Below are 7327 nucleotides of genomic sequence, written 5' to 3' on the forward strand. Positions count from 1 at the left end.
GAGTTTGTTTTATTTTGTTTCATATACATCCACCTGGGCTGCAGCTCTTTGCTTTTTAGACTGCTGCCAACTTGTAGTGTTATTTCAGCAGAATTCAGTTTTACAGTTACAGTTAATAAGTTCTAATAGAATACCCTAGTTACAGTACAGCAACCAAATTAAACTGTGTCAAGTCAACTGACAATATGAATAAATAAAAATGGCCTGTGTAAAGGCTTTTTCAAATGAGAAAATTCTTGTTTTTTTTTCTCTCCTGCACCTCAAAGAATCGAAATCGAGAATCGTTTAGGACAGGAATCGATATTGAGAATCGGAATCGTTAAAATCCAAACGCTGCCCAACCCTACATGCGACGCACTCTGGCTCTTCGTGCACTTCCAGTGTATCTCCGGGAGGATGACGCTGAATTCTACAAAACCTGTAATGTAAGTATTAGGGTTTCAGACGAGTATCTGCCAGTCACACACAGCGCCCACCCCTCCCCTACACACATTGTCTCTGCAGCCAGAGCTATGCTTCACTCTCACACACACACAGTGACCGATCTCTCTGTGCTTGGCTTGACTCTAGCTCCCGTTGCTCTCTTCAGTACTCCTTAGGTTTTCTTCAGCTCGCCTCTATCTCGGTTTCTATGACATTTCAAGTTACTTAGGCTTCAATCTGCCTCCTCATGCTCCACTCCAGTATCATATTTCTACAGCAATAAGTATATATTACGTGAAGTGAGGAAAACTTTTACTTCATGGGGCCACTTTGAGTTTCTACAACATAATATGAGTGATTATACAATTTTTTTTAAATGTTGATCGCCCTGCTAATGATCTATAGGATTGGTTTTCACTTTCAGCATGTGTAAATAGATAGTAGCAACAAATTTCTAGTGAAGGTGATTCAGATCCATGCATGTAGCCATGGAACTGAACTCTCCACTGTATCTAGAATATAAGATGACAGACTGAGACCCAGCATCTGATAAAATGACAGTTTCAGTCTGATGTGGAGAGGAGAGGAGAGATAAGGGGGAGGAGAGAAGAGGAGAGGGGAAGGGAACGATGATATTTAAAGTTACTTGGTGAACTTGTTAAGGAAGGAATAATATATTTTGGCTCTACAAACAAGGATTGTGTCACATCCTTCTGGATTGGTCGTTATAATTGATTTTCTTGTGTTTTGCAGGGTGAAGATGAGATGGAGACCACTGACACACCGCTAGCGCTCCTCTCTGTGGTCCCTGACTCCACTGGTTCCATCAGCTTCAGCCCTGAGAACATATCAATTGTGATAGAGGATGAAGTTGTTATGAGCGAGCTTCCCAGGTTGGCTGATGCATTTGTGGTGCTGCTTGGTTTAATCTATGCATTACACTTAGATTATCCAAGGAAAAAACTCACACATCCACATTCATCCAGAAAGTGCTGATGTGTCTGGATGATAACAAACCACTGAAACCATGCCTACTCTCCCTGAAAAATGATTTGTTAAAGGAATAAACAAGCTGAGAAATGCATGCCTGCTGAGTGCAGGCATGCATTTCGGCCGAGTCTCTTCTGGACCCAGCCTCACCACTGACGTCCTTGGCCAATTGTGGGCATGTGAAGGGCCTCATGTCTCAAGGGAGAGGTGTCGGGAAATAACACCTCCCCCCAGATGGGTGACACTCCCGCTAGGTGTGTGTTCCGCCCTCTGAGACGCCTTGTAGCTGCTATCGTTTATTCCCTCGCATCACCGGCTCCAGTAAAACTGTGTAAAATGTATAAAGACCTATGCAATATTTGAACGGGAGGTGATCTGTTAGATTTGAGGAATAGATGCTCTGCCTTCGCCAGCGGCTTCAGTAATTTTCCACCTTCCCAGCCTCCGTGTCACTCCCACCGGCCGGCCACACCTACCTCATCAGCTCCACCTTGGGCTCCCAGCTGCATGTCATCACTCATTAAGCCAGTATTTATGCATCCCCGGTTCATTCACTGGTTGCCAGATTGTTCTTTGTACCCATGCAAGACTTTCCAGTGTTCTTCTCTGGACTGACCTCCTGGTATCGACTCCGCTTGTCTCTGACCATCCTGCCTCGTCTCTGCCCCGGTAAATGCTTCAGCCTTCTGTCCCCAACCACGGGTTCTGCCTGTGCTTTTCCTGGTTCCGGTCTGCCTGTCCCTGTGGCTGTTTGGCGTTCTCCAGCTCCGACGTCGCAGCGGTTGTCTTGTGAGTACTTCCCTGCTGGTTTTCCCGATCCTTTGTCTGACTCCGATTACCCGCCTGCCTGCTCCTTCCTGGTTCGTCTGCCCTGCTGACTTCTCACCTGGTTCCGATCTTCCAGCACCCTCGACAACGTCTCCAGCCTTCGCCCTATCCACTTACTCTCAGTTGTAAGTGTACTGACTAATTGCCTGCTGAGAGACTCAAAAGTCATTACCAACTGTTCACCTGTTTGGTTGTGCTGCAATTGGGTCTTACCAACAACCGTTACAGGTAGAAATGTTTATCTTTACCTTAATTTACTTTGTTAGCTATCATTCACCAGCCAAACAATTCCTTTAACCCTTAAGAGGTCCTTAAATTTGTCCCTAATGACAAAAAAATGTCAGCTTCCCAAAAACTGCTGTAAATTTTTTTTTTTTTTTTTTTTCCACTATAAACAAGTCAATCTTTTAAAACTACTTCAGCCTGAAATATACATATCAAATATTATATTGTTTTGGTTTTTAACCCTTTAAAGGTCAGTATGTTTACATAGACTATTTTTTTATTGGGGAAAAAAAACAAAATAATTTCCCTTAAATACATTTCAAGGAGTATTTGATTATTATGATTAGGCCCTGAGATGGGTCAATGATTGGCAGCAACATTGATTTTGATGCATTGTTAATTTTTTTGCAGTGTCAGATTTATATTAAAAAAAACAAACAAACAAAAAAAAAACCTCACACTTGAGGTCAACTATACACAACTCCAGTTTAATTGAACAAAATCACAATTGATGCATCATTTTTTTCTGAGTGTATTTGTCTGGGTGTGAGAGTCCAGCTCAGGTGGAGAAGAGGCTGCAAATGGACAGACTGTGGTCCTTGCATGTGAACTTCCCACATTTGCAGCGGGTGCTGCCAATTCTTCTTCTGTCCGTGCAAAAGTCGCACTGCCTCCTGCCCTTACATTAACTGATGAGAGAGGGGCCTACAGCAGCACCCTGCAGATTTGCGACAATTTCTGCAGCAGCTGATGAGTGGGGAAGGTGCCCTCTCTTCTTGATGTGTGGGGTCAGCAGCATTTCTCCCACCTCTTCAATGTAGAGCCGCCTCCTGTATGTTTTCTGCTGCTGCCAGGATGGCTCGATTGATGTCCACAGGACGTAGGCGTTGTAATGTGAAATGTCAACCAGGTTGTGGAACAGGGCCAGTGGCCACTGATTTGTTCTCCGTTTTGACATCACAGGTTGCCCAAATCTTTATTCCAGATTTGGCCAGCTTTTTTGGCATGTACTGCCTGAAGCTGTACCTGCCTCTGAATGGGACGAGCTGTTCATCCACGCAGATGTCCCTGTCCCTGTCTTATCCAACATCAATAGCGACACACACTTATCATTTCAGTAGCAAGGCACCCTTTCAGAAAACAGTAAAAAGTGTGAAATTTTGCTGCATGCTTTGAATGGGGGGAAAAAGTAGTGCCATCTGGTGGACAAATATAAAAATTAAAAATTGAAGGCTTGTAGTCCAAAATGAAATCTTAACAAAGGAATGCATTAGTTTATGTTAAGATAAATGTGGGATCAAAAATGTCATTTTCAGTGGTTTTCTATTGGAAATTTTGTCGTTAGGAACAAATGTCGGTTTTTGTGTAGCTTAGCCATTTTAGGCTAATTTAAGGAACTGAGATGACAATTCAACACAGCCAAAATGGCTTGAATAAATAAAAAAACTGAATGGCACAAAATGTCCTAGGATCTCTTAAGGGTTAATAAAAAGGTGAGATCAGACCTCCTTGGACTAGTGTGTCCTCTCTGCAAGACGATACTTAGTGTTCCCTTTTGCCATGTCTATGCCTGCATCTTTAACTTTTTCCTGTTGACCACATCCTCAGCAGTTCATTGCTCTGCTTCAGTGCCAGAGCTCTTCTGTTTCTCCAAAGTGAGAGTGAATCAATTTGAATCTACTACAGGGAATACAGTATGTATATGTACCTCACAAACCACACCTACCACTGACCACATCCTCAGCAGTACATCGCTGTTTCAGTACCAGAGCTTTTGTCTGTTTCTCCGAAGTGAGACCGAATCATTTCGAATCTAGGAGGATCAGCTACAGGCAAACAAAAACAAAAAAAGACCACACATGGCCCTTGCAAGCCAATACCTTTATCATTTGGTTCAATTACCAATGTAGTAGTTTCACCTGGCAGTGACAGAGTGAATTCTTAGAAACAACTGATTTCAATGTAAGAACAAGCATCCCATTTCAGTTAAATGATGCATCATCATCAGCATCAAATTATCACCATGCTAAATTTGAACTTTCAAACAGCTGGTGCTGGTGGCTCCAGGAAAGAAAGGCTGGAAAGGTGTCTGACATGCAATGTGGGGAGCAGTGCATCAGCATCTGTGGGATGCCGGCTTGACAGTTCCTTTGAGGACAGGGACTAAGATCAGAGTTCAATTCCAAATAAACTTTAATGATCACTCATTATGTAGGGACACATGGCATTGTTTTGGATGGTTGTTGGATGGTGTATGTGTATGGCTATGAAGAAAATACAAATACAGTATTAGCCTTCAATATCACATATAAATTAATAACATTAATATTAATCTTAAATATTAAACAAAAAAGACTGCTTAAATTAAATCTACGCATTCTGGATTATACATGAAAGAAAGTAGATTTACCTACAGTATGTCACAACCACTGGACACTGTACGGATCAATTAATGGCCAGAATGAACAATTTTGTGGTCAACGGAGCCCTCTAGTGGCCAAATACCATAACTTGCTTTACTTACTGTAAACGGCCACATGGCGAAATACCACATTTGTAATATGTGACATGACATGTTTCTGTACAGAATATTTAAAGAATCTTCAAGTTACTGAAACACACAATATTATAGGCATATCCCTAAACTATGGCGCTCAGAACAAAAACAAAAGGGAATGAAGCTATGAGAAGTATAAATTATATTAGCAAGAAATATTACATCATGTCCCCATTTTCTGAACCATGCCCTAAGAAAATTATGCATTAAAAACAGGAACAATTTTGGAAAAAAATAACTATGGTAATATCTATCCTAAGAATTTGGTGTTCTACGGTTGGCTATGGGTTTGACTCATGTTTGTGCATGAACACATACAACAGGCACCCACTACTGCTCACCCATGGAAAATGTGCAGGATGACAACAGATCCTGTCTTAAGGAAGTATGACATCCTCAACTACAACAAGTGCACAAGGATCATACTCAGAAAAAAAAAAACGTACAAAAAGGCCGGATGACAATGTTTACAAAGTTACAACCTTAGTTTACAACTCAACCCACACTACTTCCTGTCCCCTCCTTTTCACCACACCACAGAGGTACATTTTTAGGTTGATTTTTGTTACTGCACCATTAACATGAGCCAGAAAGAATTCATTTCAAGTTTTTCATGTCCACTGTAAATACAGTAACTGTCCACAAGTCAACATTGTACTGTGGGACTGATCATCTGTTATCCAAATACCTCTATCACGCACATGAACACCCTTCACACAGAGCTGAAGTAATTTTTAATTCATAACAAACACAGCCAAGTCCATTTTAAAAGTGTCACCTTTTTACATTTGTTTTTGAAAAAGATAGCTGTAACAGTGACACATCTAAACACACTTGTGACGTCGTTTCTACAAAGGAATTCAAACATTGTTCAGAAATTTGGACTCAACACTGTTGCAGAAGTTTCCACTGGTGTGTTGCACTTGCTGCTTTGCTTTCATCTTGTGTCCAGTTCATCCCAAACAGGCTCCATGGGGTTAAAGTCTGGAGACTTCCAACGCTGCCTTTGCACAGACAGGGGGTTTATGTCATCAACAGAAGTTGGAGCAGCTGTAAGAATTGTTTGCACTAACTTTCCAGGCTTAATTTACTTATTAACCCATTACTTGATCCCTGATTATAACTCTGAAATGTACATGATTTTATTTTTTATTTGTTTTTACCTTGGGCAGTTTAGCCAACCATTTAGCTTTGTGCCATTTGGTTATTCACTGGACTTAAACTGCTGAAATTTCAATAAAAACTGGAAGAATTTGGGTAGCTCATAAGTAGTTCAACCAGGTGTCCATCCACCTAACTAATGCAAACATAACTTCCATGTTCTCCAAGTTCATCAGCTTAAATAACTGAAAAATGTTGGAATTAAATACAAATATTAAAAACTGAAGTTTATCAAACAAAACATTTACAAAAAGTGTGTCCTGCATGTTCACTCGAGTGAACATAACAACACAATAGAACATGTAAATCAGATATGGGATATATGCCGCATGTTAAGTGCACAGTGTCTTGATATTGTGCTATTGACAGAATTAAGGATTTAAAAGTAACACTGAATAAAAGCAGACGACCCAAAAACACAAGCTTTACATGTGAAGAGCAGCCCCGAGGTGCTGCCAACTTTCTAAGAATATAATCTGAAGACATAAAAACTTGCCAAACTTTGTTTTTGTTATTATTGATCATTTGTTAAGATTTCTTGTGTAAATATTTTTATTTGAAATAGTCAAAACAAGACTTTGCTTGCAAAAACTTCTTCCATAATTTAATGTGTACTAAGACCCAATGTACAAAAAATTTAAATTTGCTTAAATGCAGTTAGAAAATTGTACACAGAACAACAGCAAACCAGCTGTACCATGACCCCTCAGCATGATGTACACATCAACCTGGATGGAAGAAGAAATCTACAAAGTAACATACAAGTTGGTTCAGCAGCACTGACTGTGCAGGTAAGACCTGTTCACATTCACTTGGTGCACTTGGTTACAAATTATTATTGACATTTTTTTTCCCAGTCATTAATTTTCCCCTTTATTTGTATTTGTTACACAAAGGTGTTATGCTTTTGTAAATAAATATATATCACTGCCTGGTCCATATTTTTAAGTGAAAATCCCATTGACAAGATAACTTCGTGACTATAATGTGAACATTTATAAACAATAGCATGATGTCAAAAAAATTCAGAAAAAATATTTGGTGTTCTGCTAGAAACATGGTGTTGCCTTCTTTCAAAGTCTGCATTTCTAAAACAAACATGTTCAATTTCTGCTCCAAATGTGGCTGAGAAATGCTTCTTTC

This window comes from Seriola lalandi, unplaced genomic scaffold, assembly GCF_002814215.2.
Source record: "Seriola lalandi dorsalis isolate HSWRI2012SDOR001 ecotype SW California unplaced genomic scaffold, Sedor1 jcf7180002054256, whole genome shotgun sequence".
Lineage (NCBI taxonomy): Eukaryota > Metazoa > Chordata > Actinopteri > Carangiformes > Carangidae > Seriola > Seriola lalandi.